The sequence below is a fragment of the Arvicanthis niloticus genome, chromosome 1 (genome assembly GCF_011762505.2).
Source record: "Arvicanthis niloticus isolate mArvNil1 chromosome 1, mArvNil1.pat.X, whole genome shotgun sequence".
NCBI lineage: Eukaryota > Metazoa > Chordata > Mammalia > Rodentia > Muridae > Arvicanthis > Arvicanthis niloticus.
Window position 1 is genome coordinate 41,029,656 of NC_047658.1, and position 16,060 is coordinate 41,045,715.

The 16,060-nt window shown below is 43.0% G+C and overlaps 1 pseudogene; it reads left to right on the forward strand.

The window, feature by feature from the left end:
* The first annotated feature begins 221 nt into the window (after positions 1–221).
* LOC117724818 (tetraspanin-7 pseudogene) lies at positions 222–1,248 on the forward strand (annotated as a pseudogene).
* Positions 1,249–16,060: the final 14,812 nt, after the last annotated feature.

Sequence of the window (16,060 nt, forward strand, 5' to 3'; positions counted from 1 at the left end):
CTTGAGAGAAGAACAGCAATCCAGAAATGAAGGGGAAATGCTAGTAAACAGCGCCAATGAGGGACAGTGACAGGAAAGACCGGATGGTAGAGGAATAAGGCGAATGGGGAAGAAATCGGGGGGCCTAGCCTTCCACTGAATCCACCTCCCAGAAGGAAGCCTATCTACTGCAAAGCAGTCCTCCAAACACAGGAAGCAAGAACCTCATTCCCTGGAGTCTTTCTTTGCCATCCAGACTAGCCGAGGTCAGTGACTCTAGTCTCAGGGGAATTAAGCAAACCTACAGCAAGGATTTGATAGAAAAAGCAAACTTGGAAACCCGGCTTTTTCTCTCTCTGGGAGCGGTATTGTTGCACTGAGGAGAATGGAGACCCAGTTTGTGGCAGCCTGTCTCAAAATCTTCCTCCTCATCTACTGCTTTGGCTTTTGTAGCACTGGGGTTATCTTGTTGGTTTTTGGAGTCTGGGGAAAGCTTACTCTGGGCATGTATCTCTCTCTTCTTGTCACAGATATTCCGGGTGTGCTCATTGGAGCTGGTACTGTGATTATCATTTTTGGTTTATTTGGATGCCTTGCTGCATGCCGAGGAAGCCCACGGATGCTGAAGCTGTACTCGCTGTTTCTGTTACTGGTGTTCCTGACTGAGCTTGTTGCTAGTGTTTCAGGGCTTTTGCTTCACCATGAGATCAAGAACAGATTCCTGAAGATTTATACCAATGCTATACAGAATTATAACAGTAACGACAGGAAGAGCCAGGCAGTGGACCAGGTGCAGTATATTCTGATGTGCTGTGGTGTGAAGAACTACACAGACTGGAACGACAACCCCTACTTCCTGAATCATGGTATTCCCCAGAGTTGCTGTAAGGATGAAACCGACTGCAATCCCCAGGATCTACACAATCTGACCGCAGCTGCCACCAAAGTTAACCATAGGGGCTGCTATGATCTGATGGTAGGTTTCTGGGAGGCAAACATGGCCATCATCATTGGAATGCTGTTTACAGTCACATTTTCCCAGTTGATTGGCGTGAGGTTGTCCTGTTGTCTGTCCCGGGTCATCATGACCCAACAGTATGAGACAGTGTGTAAAGTTTTCCAAGAGAAATAGAGAAAGAAGCCTGTTTCCAAGAAGAACTACTACATCCTCTGAAAGACTTGCAAAGACCATTACTGCACAGAACTCATCTGCCCTGCTCTCATGGCTGTCTTCCTCGGGGCCTGTTCCATACAAGTTGCTGGCACTCCTACCTGATCTGTGCTCCAACTTTTAGACCACATGAAGTGTCCTGTTCATCTCATGAAGCCCTGCTGTGTTATACAGTGTAACCACCTGCAGCTAGTCATAGTGAACCCCACCCTATGGCCCTGTGCGTGCAAGCTCTTCTTCATGTATTGGGTTCAAATGCAGGTTATTGTGGGAGACTAGTTATCACATCACCACTGGCTTCTTATGGCCCTGCATGAAGTATGGGAGGCTACTAGCCTTTTATCATGGTCCATAAATGCCACGCACCTTTCTAGAGATAACCATAAGACAGTTATCGGTTCTTTGGGTCTAATCTTGTTTGCTTTGGTTTTTGTTTTGTTGGGGTTTCTCTTACCCTCTTTAGGATTCCTAGGAGACACGAAGAGACACATCAGTGGTTATTCATAAGAAGAACATAGCCTGTGTTATGGTGGAAAAGTGCTGAGTGTGCAAATTGTAGCTAGCTCTATACCTGCGTATGTAGATACAGCTTAGTGCATGTTGGCCATTCAATTGAGACCAGCACAACCTCATTATAAGGCTGTCTTGTTTCTTTCCTTGAATAGAATGATGCCAACTCTTGTTTTTCCCCATCAACTAATTGCTGTTGGGGTTTTCTTTTTCTGTTTTCTTTTTTTCTTGCATTGACATTATAGAGTTTGAGGGCCTCAGATGGACTTAAAAATGGGTGCAATCTGAGAGGAGGAAGGGGGGCTTCAATCAGAATGTAAAGTGAATAAAAATTATTTTAAAAAGTGGCTAGAAAGGAAGATGGAACCAAAATGAGATATTTTGAAAAGATCTTTAAAAACAATGCTTCTGGGTTTCAAGGGTTAACTCGGTAGGGAGTTGGTTGTGTAAATGTAAGGATCTCTGAACCCATGTAAAAGCTGGATGTGGTGGCCTTCACTTATTACTCCAGTGCTGAGGAGGTGAACACACAGGTAGACCTCACACTTACTGGCTGGCTCACACAGCCTAATTTGGGAGCTGTATGCAGTGAGAAAACAAGCCTCAAGAAACAAGGTGGACAGCATCAGAGAAAGAGAAGTCTAGCTTGACCTCTGGCCTCTATACCTCCATACATGTGCACCCCCATACACATATACCTCTTTCAAACAACCTCCTCTGTCTAGCATGCCGACAAAATGCATTGATATTTGTAAGCGTCTGTGGCATGTGCATAATAAATAGCGCAATTTTAAACAGCTAGGAGAGAGCGGTGCTGTGGAAGCTCCCATTCAGACTGCTCTCATCCATGTCTCTGCCGCACTGGTAATCACTGGGAAGTCCTGGAGAATTGAGAATTATTTTTTAGGATACGGAAAATGGCTCCCAGTTAGTAATCCTTCTTTGGGCTGTTCTTTGTGACATGCTAGGTCCTCCAATGGGCTGCTTAAAAGGCCCCCTTCTTTTCCAACAGTGGTATTTCATGCACGTAGTGGCTCTGCATTGGGAATGTTCTTTCCATATAGAACATACCTTTAACAGTGTGATAGCCTTGACAAAATGGACTTAGCTGAGTGTTGCACTTTGTGTACTGCCTCTTATCACTCACTCATTCTTAGTAACAGACACTCATGGGCCATCGTGCCTAAGTCTGGGGCATTAGTCATCGTCACTCCACTAGTTACAATGGTGCCACATTCTTGTCCAGAGATAGGGGTGTAGGTGAGGGTGCCTTAGTAATAGATGAGGTCATGAAAACTCAGTGAGTGGGAAGAGATCTTCTGAACACACCACAACAAGGAGGTTTTATTTTCCTGTCCTTTTTTGAGCAACATGTATGAATCCAGTACTGGGGTTTCTTGCAGCCATGTTAGAACCACGTGGAAAAAGGCAAAAATACTAAGCCATACCAAACCAAATACTCCAGGGACTGGCAATTACCACTCAGGACTGCTGCAGCTTGTCTTGTGTGTTTTAAGTCATTCTTGGGTTTTATGTTCGTTTCAACTCTCGTCAATCAAGCATTTGAAGCCTAGCCTGAATTTCAAATAAAGATGTGACTTAGAGTCTCTTAAGTTTTTCTCAGAGAAAGCAGATACAAAGATCTTAAGTTCATAACTCCATTCCTGGTTTACTTGAGACATGGGCAAGGTGCTATGGAGAGATAGAGATAGGCAGAGACAGACCTATAGGAACTGGAATAGAGAGGTGATACCCGAGAAAACTCAGATTTCTGTGTGTGTGTGTGTGTGTGTGTGTGTGTGTGTGTGTGTTTTCTGAGACAGGGTTTCTCTATGTAGCCCTGGCTGTCCTGGAACTCACTCTGTAGACCAGGCTGGCCTCGAACTCAGAAATCCGCCTGCCTCTGCCTCCCAAGTGCTGGGATTAAAGGTGTGCGCCACCACCGCCCAGCCTTTCTGTTATTTTTTAATTTCAACTCTATGCAGAGAACATGAACTTCTAAATATGCCACAGCCATTGAAGAACCAGTGTTTAAGCCAAACTCTTCTTTGAAGAGACATCTTTCATGATATATACAGTTCCCATCGCAGACTAGATTTGGAGTGTGGGGTTCTATGGCTTTAATGAGGGATAAAAGGGCCAAATAGTGGTACTTTCCTATGTATTTTATATTGACACACTTGTACTCTATGTTGTGGAAAGGAATCTGCATGTACATGTGACTGTCAGGTTAGCATGAACACAGCATTAAAGATCTGTTTGTTCTGAGTTAATGCCCCTTTACAGCCCTGATACCCTTAGAGGAGTGAGAGGGTGATACCAGCAGAAATGACCTTGAATCTGTATTTCATGCAGTACCCAAAGATGGATAACCACAGAATGAAAAAAGGGAGCAGAGACTGGCAAGAGAATCATATATATCACATGTCTCAAAAGCATGCCTGACCACTGGAACAGAGGGGCAAGGCCGAGCTCTGCACTTATTGGTTCTTGGTTCCCACCCCAGAAAACCCATTCTGGGGATGAGATGGAAGTCAGAGTTTTAGGGTGTTAATCCACTGACTTAAAAAAATTTAAAGATCCATTTCATGTATGTGCTCATGGATGTTTAAGTAACCAGTAGCAACTAAACTCCAGTATTAGGTAATAATTTTATGGGGAAAACCTGAAATTTTAGGATGGTCAGCTTTAAAGGTATTAATCCTCTCAGTTTCCTAACTATGGTATTCTTAGACTTATTTTCCCTAAATGTGCATGTGGATGGCCATCTTTTATAGAGACCACCGTGTTCAGTAGAGGGTCCTGTAAGCTCTTGAAACTACAGATCTTGGGGTTATTATCTCTTTCTTGTTCTATCACTACATTTGTGCTGTTTTTTTTTTTTTTTTTTTTTTTTTTTTGGCTCCTGCACTTCAGAATGTGAATGTGTGTGTGTGTGTGTGTGTGTGTGTGTGTGTGTGTGTGTGTGTGTGGTGTGTATATGTGTGTGGTAGGCATTTGGTGGCTTATGCCATAGCCTTGTATTCAGAGGGCAGGAGACTATTGCTATTTGCCAACCTAGCCAAGCCAATTGACCTTATCTCTTCTAATCAGACATATCTATTTCTTATCAAGCTTTGCCTAGTCTCCCTGTGAGAGCCCGGGCCCTCTGACTCTTCTGAGCATATCCTTCAGCCTCTGAGGGTTGTTCTTATCCAGTGCTTGTGGAGCAGCTCCAGTTTGAGCATCTAGAGGAATCTTCATCATCCAGTCAGCTGCCACAACACCTCGGAGTTTGGACTTTAGCCCTTCCTCAGTTTCCCTGTTATACATTTACAGCCGCTCACTCGTCACTGCCTCATAGTTTGTTTGGTTTTTTTTTTGTTTGTTTGTTTTTGTTTTTTTAAAGATCATTTCCTCCTGTGCTAAATCTACCCATTTTCTCACTGTCTTCTGGTCTGTCTTCAAATTTCTGTCTCCTGATTGGAGTGATGTGTGAGTCTCAGGACTAAGTATAATTAAGATTTGGATAACTGTGTTTCAGTTGTTTTTCTCATTTCTGTGGCTAAATGGCAAATCAAAAGCAACTTAACAGAGGAGAGCTTTGTTTTGGCTTACAGTTTGAGGAATTACAGTCCATCCTTCATGGTGGGAAAGGGGGAAGCCACAGTAGCAGGAGCACGAGACTGCTGGACACATTGCATCCACAGTCAGCTAGCAGAATGCAATGGCGGCTTATGCTCCGCTCACTTTCTCCTCTTTACTTAGTCTTCAGCTCCACCTATGGAGTTATGATGGATTTCCCACAGCAGTTAACCCACTTAAGAAACCCCCTTAGAGTTATGCCAGAAGTTTGTCTCCTAGGTAATTTAAAATCAGGTCAACTTGACAGTGTTTACCATCACAGGTGATAAAACTGCCAGCATGATCATAACTGTGATGGGGAAGGGAAGCCCCTCTAAGGTAAGCAGAGGACATCCATGATCATGTTGACTGAGCTGTGGCAAGAAGCAAGGGCAAGCAGAACAAATGAAGGCATTAGGGTTGCTGATTTCCCAAGGGGCAATAAAGTCACTTACTTCATAGGGTGGTCCACATGGAGGTCCCTATCATTCTCGTTGTCTTGATATCCTGTCTCAAAACAAATCTAAGGAAAACTGCATGAGAAAACATGTCAGCCACACCTGGCCACTGGGGAGCACTATCTACTGTTGTCTTCATGCACAAGGCCAAGCACTGTCTAAGGCACTTGGGATTCATGCTGACAATGACTTGCCATTCTCCACAAAGATCCCTTAAGTTTCTAGGTTTCTCCCTGTGAATGCTCTGCTTGGACCCTTTTGCCTGCCTCCTAGACAAGTCTAAACTTACCCACAAGGCAGGCCACTGGCCAGTGGTCTAGTGGTCCAGGTCATAGCCATCAACTAGTATCCCCAAGTACCCTGCAGACTTATGCTTGCGACTCAGAATGAGAAATCAAAATGTCGTGGGAGTTCCTAAAACCAGAAGACATGCTAGATGTGATTTCAAAGAAGAGTAGCATACAGTATTTAGTAATATTTTCAAAAGTATATTAGCAGTGTTTACAAAGAAGTTATATGGCTAATAGAAAATTGTCAAGTGTTGGAAAACGCCATTGACTATTATGCAACAGCAATTGTACAACACAGCCTTTGGTTTCGACTACGGCTAATGAACTGACTTAAGGGCTAATTTAATTTCTTCCTAAACTTAGACTCTAGGGCACTAATCTTCCCCTGTTGCTTTAAGAACCTTGACAATATGCACTTATTATTCTTTATTGTATGTTAGAAAATGGCAATAGTAGCAGACAGGACTAGAAACTTGCCCTTGTCACATGGCCAGAAGATGTACAGATTAAATGGTAGCATTTCTTTTCTGCACATTGCTCTCAGTTCCTGGAGGTGATGATCTTCCACCCTGCATAGCTGTCATCCCTATTCTTGATTTCAACCTAATTCATTGGGTTCCTTTGAGTCTCTGACATCCCTGTACTGATTGATAAATATTTTCTTTTCCTCCAGTTTCCCAAACACACACTCTCTCTCTCTCTCTCTCTCTCTCTCTCTCTCTCTCTCCTTTTTTTTTTTTTTTTTTTTTTTTTTTTTTTTTTTTTTTTTTTTTTTTTTTTTTTTTTTAGATTTTGATGTACGATACATTAAGTTCTGGGGCTGGAAAGATTAAGAACACTGCTCTTGCAGAGGACCAGGGTTTCATTCCTAGCACCTGCATGGCAGCTCACAGTCATGTATAACTCCAGTCATAGGGTGTCCCATTCTCTTCTGACCTCTGTGGGCTCCTGCACATGTATGGTACACATAAATACATGCAGACACACATGCATCTGCATAAAAGATATATAAACTTCCTCAGAAATTCTGAGATGAAATCATTGCATAAATACTTATACCCCTCCTCTGAAATTAGCACAGTTCTTGGACAGTTCATGAACCTGCTGTCTTGCAATTCCCCAGTGGGATTGAGTTCCAGTTGCTGAGAACAGTAACTAACCCCACACAGCAGTCTTCAGTGTGCTCTCTTCTCTTCCCTGTCTCATTTCTGCACTCCATGAGAGTGTTTGGGGTGTGGGGTTTTGCTTATTCTTATAGCATTAACTGTGCTTGATTCTCCTCTTATATGTTGATGCATGAGTCTCAGTGCTCAAGAGTGTCATTCCATTTGGAGACAAGGTTATTGAAGAGGCAACGAGATTCAGATGGGTTCCTGGGGAAGCGTGTGCTTTTGCCCCATGACTGGAACTCTTACAACAACCTCAGTGTAGACATAAATATTCATTGGGGGAAGAGGACAAGTGAAGACATGGGGAAACCAGAGATCTAAACACTTGCGTGAAGGGTATGAGAAGAAACCAGCCTTGCTGATACTTTGACCAACAACTGGATCTTGGACTTCTGCCTTCCAGAACTGTGAGACAGTAAATTTTTGTGAATAAACTGTACAATCTGTGATGCTTTGTTATGGCAACCATAGCAAATGAATTCTGATTTACCACTGAATAAAAATAGCTTTGCTTGAATCGTTGTCTCCTGGACTGCTAAAGTAGGAACCAGGCCAAGAAGATGGCTTTTCCATTCACCCCATCAACTTGTTGGAAGGGAAGGATTTGCAATTTTTTTAAAACAGTCTAGAAAGAGGAATTCCATAAAAATAACTTGAAGATGACTTTGTATCAATAACCTCACTCCTTCTGGCCCCAACCCTTGATCCCCCTAGAAGCTCTGTAGGGGACCCTTGAGCTCTCTGATTTAGCAATACTTTCTGGCTCATCTGGCCCTAGAAGAACATCAGCCTGAGAGTGGTACTTTGGCTGACTTAAGTATAGCAAGCAGGCCTTGGCGCTGCCTCCCAGAGAATGTATACTGGCCATAGTTGGTCCCTGGGGCTGTTTATGTAATATTATATTAAGGAAGGCAGATGAGTAGAACCCATTTTAAATTCCATCATTTATTCTTCCATTCCTGAGGGAGGTCAGGAGTCCTCTAAAAGAGAACAAAGTATGTGAACTTGAAGATCTGCAAAAAGATTAATAGGGTAACGCCTGAGAAGAAGAAACTTGACCTCACCAATTGCAAGGGACTATGAGTATATTGGTATCCTGAAGCAAGAACTGCAGTAAGCAGGTGAGGAAAGGAGGAACCTAAGCAGAAGGCAGGGGTTCTGGGATGCTGGAGGCCTTGAGAATACCTATGGTAAGTAGTGGGAATGAGCTCTTCAGGGAGCAGACTCAAAATCCTGGCATTTGAATGTCTGTGGGCTGGGAAGATTTATCGTGGCTAAGTGGCTTGCGGTGCTTGGAGACAGATGCAGCCCTCTTTCAGCAACGCAGCCAGATCATCTGTTTTGCTTCTTTCATAAATATGTCTCCCTGAATGTTGACAGGGAGAGATTTGGAAATAAAACAAAAAGGCATTTTCTATGGGGCATGAGAAACCTTAATTTATCACCAGCTTTTCCACCAAATGAAAACGATTTGCTTTTTTGTCTTCAAAGACTGCTGAACAAATGTTTCAAAACTGCAGTAGATTATTGCAATTAGTGTGCCCACTTTTTAAGAACTTACCCATAGACAGACAGGTGTTCTGAAAAATGTTTTCACACATTTGTCTTTGTAAAGGTGGAAGGAAGATGGAGTTGCCTGGGAAGAGTTTCCTATGCTCTTGGTCTTTTGTTACATAAAGGTGTAGACATTCTTAAGCTGGTCTAGTTGCTACCCTTTGGAGCTGGGCTTAGGGTGAGTCTCCTGGTGGCCTCTGAGAGGCTGCTGAGAAATGCACACATTCACAGTGCCCATCAGTGTGATGGTGACGTTATTGTACAGTTCATGAAGCAAAGCCCACATTCTGTCAGGCTACAGAGGGGATGTACTGGCCTGGCTGTCCCAAGGAGAGACACTTGGCTGAGAACTGAATATTGAGCATACAGGGAGATTACATTTCCCCCATCTCTCTAGAAATCTGAGTGATGCTTTTGGCTTATACTTAATATAACAGTTTGGGGCAAATTATTAATGCTAAATGTGGTTTTGGTTCTCTCTTTGACTTTTGTTTCCAATGGAATTTTGCCTTGTGATGTGTAATCATGCACATTTTTATTTATTTATTTATTTATTTATTTATTTATTTATTTGCCTAACATGATAGAGTAGATGCTGTGACATGTTGTCTGAATTTCTCTTCAAGATCAAGGTGCTCATAGCCCAAGGTCTATGGGTACTGCCTGCTGATTATTCCAGAATGTTACTTTCTAAGAATTGTTCTGTCCTTAGGTCTTAAGGGACTATCTCACCCACTTCGGGCCTTATATTCTCCATGGTAACAGTCTGCACATAGAGAATGTTAGATGGAGAGGTGCTAGGGTCTGGCAGCCATGTCTCTAGGACAGTGGTTCTCTTAATACATGTGGTGATCACCAAACCATAAATTATTTTATTGTTACTTCATGACAGTAATTTTGCCACTGTTATGAACAGTAATTTAAATAGCTGATATGGAAGATATCTGATATGTAATCTTCATAAAGGTGGCAACCAACAGGCTGAGAACCACTGCTGTAGGACATGGTATATCATTCAGGACAATTCAGCCTCTGAGCTCCCTATAGGGAATCCTGACAACTCTCACAGGTTTCCTGTGATCTCTCAAAGCCTTCACTCTTTACCCCAAAGTGTTTTTTTTTTCCTTGTCAGACTTGACCAGTAGCCATTGGTGCCAGCAGAAGGTTGCCAAAGCAGATTCTAAAACAAGAATAAAAATATGACATTCACTTGTTAGCTGATAGCACAACTCCTTGATCATGGTAGATGGAGTCCTTATTGCCCCAGGCATGGGCAAATGCTGTATTAAAATTGTCCCAGGTGGGAGCTGGGCTAGTATTTCTGACCAAAAAGAATGCTTGGTGGACATAGTGTTTAAGACATTTATAGGTTTGGTAGAAGTTTAAAAATTATCCAACTGTTGATGGAGCTATCAATACATGGAAAAGGAGACAATGAAAGGCGGATGGTGATTAAGTTCCAACTTTGAGATAAGGATGAGAACAACAGGGCTTCCAGGGCAGCTTTTAAGGGGAATTATCTGTTGTAGTTGAAAGGCAGAAAAATTTCTGGATTACATCAGGGCCTTAATTGTGATAGTAGGAGACTACAGATGCTCCGGAACATTTTTCACACTCGAGCGAGTTATCTGACTGGAACCCAAGAGATTCCAGGAGGAGATGGGTTTCCAGGAAGAAAGACATTGTTATAGCATAATGGATACATGGGGGTGATTATTTTAAGTGCTCCACAAAAGGGCCTATGACCATGTACTCAAGAATGAAGAACCCAGAAGAAGGGACCTTTACCTAAGTACCTAGGTTCTGTGCTGCAGAAACACCTGAGACTGGGTGATGTATATTTAAAAAGCTTACTTACTGTCATGGTAAGAGTTTGTGTAGGAGGGGGAGGGAATCTCATGGTGAGAGGGGGAAGGGATTACTCTTTTTATAACATGTTACCTGCTGGGGAACTAACTATTCCTATGGGAACTATGAAGAGGGTCTGGGTAAATTTTTGGCCATGTTCTTAAGTCAACCTCCAAATGGCAGGATCTCTCTTTAAGGAAAAGTAGATCCTCGTAGAGTTTAAGAACAGGAAGGTTGCAGCTTGGTCATCTGGCAACAGGGCAATGCTGTTGCTGACCTGACTCATGTCTTGAGTAGCAGGCATGACGTCATACAAAGCTAGAGCTCCTGTGGGAGGGAGATGACAGGTAGGCAGATAAGCTGCTCTAGGAACCAATCAGAACTGTTTTGCAGGAAAGGCTTTCTCTCTGTATTTGTATCATCCAAACTTATTGACTCCATTTCCAAAGCCAACGCTACATTTCCCCCATGTTTTATTAGTGTGATGGTAACATCCTTCCACAGCAAAGATTGCATTGCTGGATCCTTGCATCTTAAGCAGTCACAGTAAGTCCAAGAGTCTGCAGCTGTGTGTGCATGGAGGTCAGGGCCTTAGAAGTTTCATCTCTATTACCCTCATAGTTGTGATGGCTATCCTTCGCTGCCAACTTGTCTACATCAGAGTTAACTAAAACACAGGCAACATGGTCTTTTTGTCTCTCCCCCTTTGCCTGCTTGCCCCTTGCTCTCACTGGCACGAACAAGTCAATTCTTTCACTGGAATTAGAACCCACTTCTTTGGGATTCAGGCATATACTGAAGAGCAGCTAAGACATGCAGCCTGTGTACTGAACAACTACTGAATTGTTGGACTTTCTGTTGGTAAATAGTTATTGTTGGATGAGCTGGACCACAGCCTGTAAAAGCCACTTAATACACACACACACACAAATCCATATACATATATATATATATATATATATATATATATATATATATATATGTTCATGTGATCAGTACTGTTCCTTTAGAGAACCTGGATGCTCTTCTTGACTCTCATGCATGTGGGATGGGGGAAATATCATCACAAGTGAGCCTATCCTGCCTCTTTCTTACCTATAGTCTTTTAGATTGCTGTAATAAATTTTCTTCTCACTCCACGTCTTTGCTTTCTCCGGAGCTCCCTGCTTTCAGTTTGAAGCCATCCTCCCTTAGCTCACATCTGGCTCCCTCACTCAGTTCCTGCCATCTGTTGCATTGTATGCTGGCTGATGGCTGATGCAACGGTCCCTCACCTTGGAATAAAAGGAACACTATTGGATCTGGTTGCTCTGCCATGGGTCAAGTCATTTGGCCTCCCTGGGCCACAGGTGGCAAGCAGAATGGAGGTGAAGATAAGTGCTAAGTGAACTCTCTGAGATGCCTGGGAAGGACTGTACATAACTATCCACAGCTGCTTCTCCTCAGTGAAGTCCCTATTGCATGGCGTCATCTGACTTAGTTTTCCAGGAGTATTCATACAGTTTCCATGAGGCTGGTTAAGAGCTCATTGGGTGATCACCATGATGTCAGTTACCTTTTGTGTAGCTAAGAGTAAATGGCACTTTAAATGGACAATAGCTAGTGTCCTAAGAATTACTTTCTCAGTTTTTCTCCCAGCTATGTTGCTATGGCATATTGTTCTAGGGTTAGCATTTCACTTCCTACAATGACTGTGCAACCCAGGGCATAGAACTCAACGTCAAATCATTTGGGGTAAGAGGCAAAATACCTGACTGAACCGAACAAGAGACTCCTTGCCCCCCATAATTCATGTTCCTCATGTTTATGCATAGGGTATCATGCTTGACTCCAACCCCACGAGTCCACGCTCTTCAGCTTACTTGGCAAGCACCCAATGAGACACATGACACTCATCTTACTAAATAAAATCTTTAAGATAATCAACTTATTAATCAAAGCACCTTAATTTGGCTTGTAATGTTAGAGGTTCCTCCTCCGGTCTTGTTCCTGTTGCCTTAGGCCTGTGTGGAGGTAGCATATCACAGCAGGAACAGACAGTGAGATAATATTGTTTGCCTTGTGGCCAGAAAGAAAAGTGACAACAAAAGGGAAGGGGGACCAGGTTGGTACAAACCTTTCAAGGTAGTGCCAATGACCTAAAGACCTTCTAAGCATACTACCTGTCAAAAATACCACCGCCCCCACTAATACCACTCTGAGGGACATTCTAGATTAGGTCTATAGCAAGAACCATAACTCTTTTTCCACTGTGGCCATCCATGTATGCTTGGGCAAGAAGCCCACCACTATAGTTGACTTACAAAACACCCAATGTCCAATGTTGGCCCCTTCCATTCAGTGTGTACCCTTCTGAATTGATTCTCTAACCTTTCTTGGGATTCAGATGTCTCTTTCTATTTGCCTTTTCCCCCCTTCAAAATTTTAGACTTCGTGAATCTCATTGTTAGTCCTAGTGAAATCTAAAACCACAGTAACAATACCATTTCCAGAGGCAAATGTCTGCTTGATTTAAACACACCACCAGCTAGATGTAAATGAAAAATAAGCTTTAAGAGATGGTGTTTCAAAATACCTACCCTTTAGATTCATTGGATGCAGCCGGTGTGTGGAGTGAGTCTTCCAGATTCTGGATGCCTCTGACCTTTTGTTCAAGCAAAAGTCGTGGCTAGGTCTCTTATGACCCTTTCTTTTCCAGCCTCTAATTCTCAACTCCCATTTTCTCAGCCTCTCTTTCTCTGGCCTTTTATCATTTTTATTGCTTTTCTCCCGAACCATCTCCAGGTCTTGACATCTTTCTTAGGACATAGAGGCCATAGACTGGGTAAAGAATGCTAACGAGGAAAGAAACAATGTGGAGCCCATTAGGAGGATTGATTGCCAGCCCTTACATGTGCTGCTAATTCATCCCAGCTTTTAAAGGCCCAGCCAGGAGGCTCCCTGGCACTGAGAGCATGGACTTCCATGACCCAGGGTACTTTCACCGCTGGGCTGCTTATGGGCCCATCACTCCTTAGCTTAGACCTTCTTGGTTTGGTGTTGCTTCTGGACAGGCAGTCATGCATTCATCTTGTTTAGATAAAGCTCTTTTATTAGTGAAGATACTCCCAGAATTTAGTCTTTCTTACTCTGCAAACTCCCTATTGTTTTATCAGACTCAACCAATGATGGTGCTGCAGAGAGCTGTGTATGGTGTAGCAGTCTGATTGCCACTGTAGGGGGGGACCAGGACCTTTCTTCTCTGTCTGCTGGGTGGGGTTTGCTGCTGTGTGGATGGCCAGATGTTGCTCCAGCAAACAGCTGCAATGGAAACATTGCTGGGGGGCCTGATGTACAATCCAGGTGTCAGACCTCAGTGAGCAGCAAACACAGTGGTCTCCAGGCTTGACTGGCTGCTAGGGGAGTTGCTAGGGCATAAAGTGAAAGGTGCAAGGGCCACAGATGGCCTTTCACATCCTAACAGTCAGCAAATGCAGAAGGCATGCTTCTAAACTATGCTTTAGGGAAGGTGAGGCTTTATTTAGTGTGGTACAGAGTTCTTAGCTAAGTTAACCCAAGGATACAGCCAGAGAATCCAGGCAGTGTTTAGATAAAGGATAACCTGAGTGGTTGTCTAGGGGTTGAGGAAACGGTTGATTGAAGACCAGTGTCATTCAAGACTATGAAATGCACATATGGAGTGTGGGGTTCTGGAAGAAGTTCTGCTCTTTACCAATCATCCTGGTCTTATGCCTTTATAGCTTTTGTGTGAGCTGGTGTAGGATTCTGTGTGTGAGTTTCTCAAAGTGGTTGTGAGGGTCAAACATGCCAGTGGATGTTGTATGGATTTATAAGTAATAAGAAGTCCACTGGAGGCAAAACCTAAATACTACTACAAATAGGATTTGGTAGCACCAGAAAGAGCCAGACCCTAAGCCAGCAGAGATTACTCAAAATGCAGGCATTTCTCCCAGACAAATGTGTAGACTGGGAGGTCTGAGGCAGACATAGCAGGTCTAGGAGGTTATCTGCTTCTCAGGTTCCTTCCAGCATTGATGTAGGTATCCTCATTTTCCTGATCCAAGATAGCTCTTAAGGCTCCAACCATCATATCTTCATTTCCAAAAGGAGTAGGGTGAAGATAAAAGAGTCAAGGGTAGAGGGTGTGAATGGTTTGCTAATGAGGTGACCTTCTAGAATTTGTATCAATCACTGTGTCCATCTTGCTGACTAGGATTTAGTCACTCTTCATATCCAGTCCAAGGTGCCTGGAGCACAATGTGTTTTGTTTCCCATAGCATTGTTTCCAGCCAGTCATCCTTGGTTGGTAGCTTCATACAAAGAGGGGAGGGGATGGACTTTGTGAAGAAATATAATAGTGTCTCCCCACATTATAGCCTGTCAATAATAGTAAAAATATAATCTGTGCCATGTCGAGATCTTCTTAGGGTGGTCTGACCTCCATGGATGGTGAGACGAAGCTCCATGCTCGGTGGGTTTTCTCATCTCTGAAGCAATAGTGTTCTGCTTCCCAAATGTCCCCTCCCCCTCCTTTGTAAGTGGTTCAACTCTTTATGTGGCCACAGCCACAACCAGGTGCAAATCCCTTGCTACTGCCAAGGTTTGCTGGATACCAGCTTGGTTAATTAGTTGTTTCAACCCATTGTTTCCCAGCTGCCACTCCCACTAACATCCATTTATGTCAAAGATCTTTATGGTTAACTTAGTTAGATTTAGAATTACCATGGAAACAAATCTTTGGGCATGTGTGTGTGTGTGTGTGTGGGGGGGTTCTAAGTTAGTGTAACTGAGGTAGAAAGACCTATTCCATGGGCTAGAAGCAAATAAAAGTGAGAATCAGGGGCTGAGCAGAGGCATTCATCTTTTTTTCTCCCCAAATATGAATGCAACAAGAGCGGCCAACTCAAGACCCTGGCACCCTAGCTTCCTTTATGTAATGGACCATGTCATGCCCTTGAACTTTGAGCCAAAAGGAAACTTTCCCTTGTAATCTGTCACATCATGGCACGCAAGTAACTAATACAACACCTGTTATTGGAAAATGAAATAAATTTACATTAATGAAGTGTGTTCTTTAACAATGTCACACATGGACGTAATGCAGACTGAGCTCTCTCATACCGCCCTCTCCCATCTTCCACTTAACCCGGCTTAAGACCCTTCTCTACAAACCTCTTTCTCATGTTCTTGTCTATTCATTTTGTTTAGTAACCTACCGAGTTTAACCAAGGATGTCTGTGTGACCATGGATTTGGAGCTATCTGCTGGAGTCTTGTAGGCTCAAAGGTGGGCACACAAGTAAAGACACTGATTTCATCCCTCTCCCAGAATCTATGAGAAACCAATATTTTAGTGTAAGAGGTAAGGCTCTGTGAACTTCTCTTAAAATCATTTTTTTCTTGCCATGAAAACAAGGTAAAATTGTATACACACAAGAAAACAAAAATGTATTATTAAATTGTGCCCAGGTATAGACTT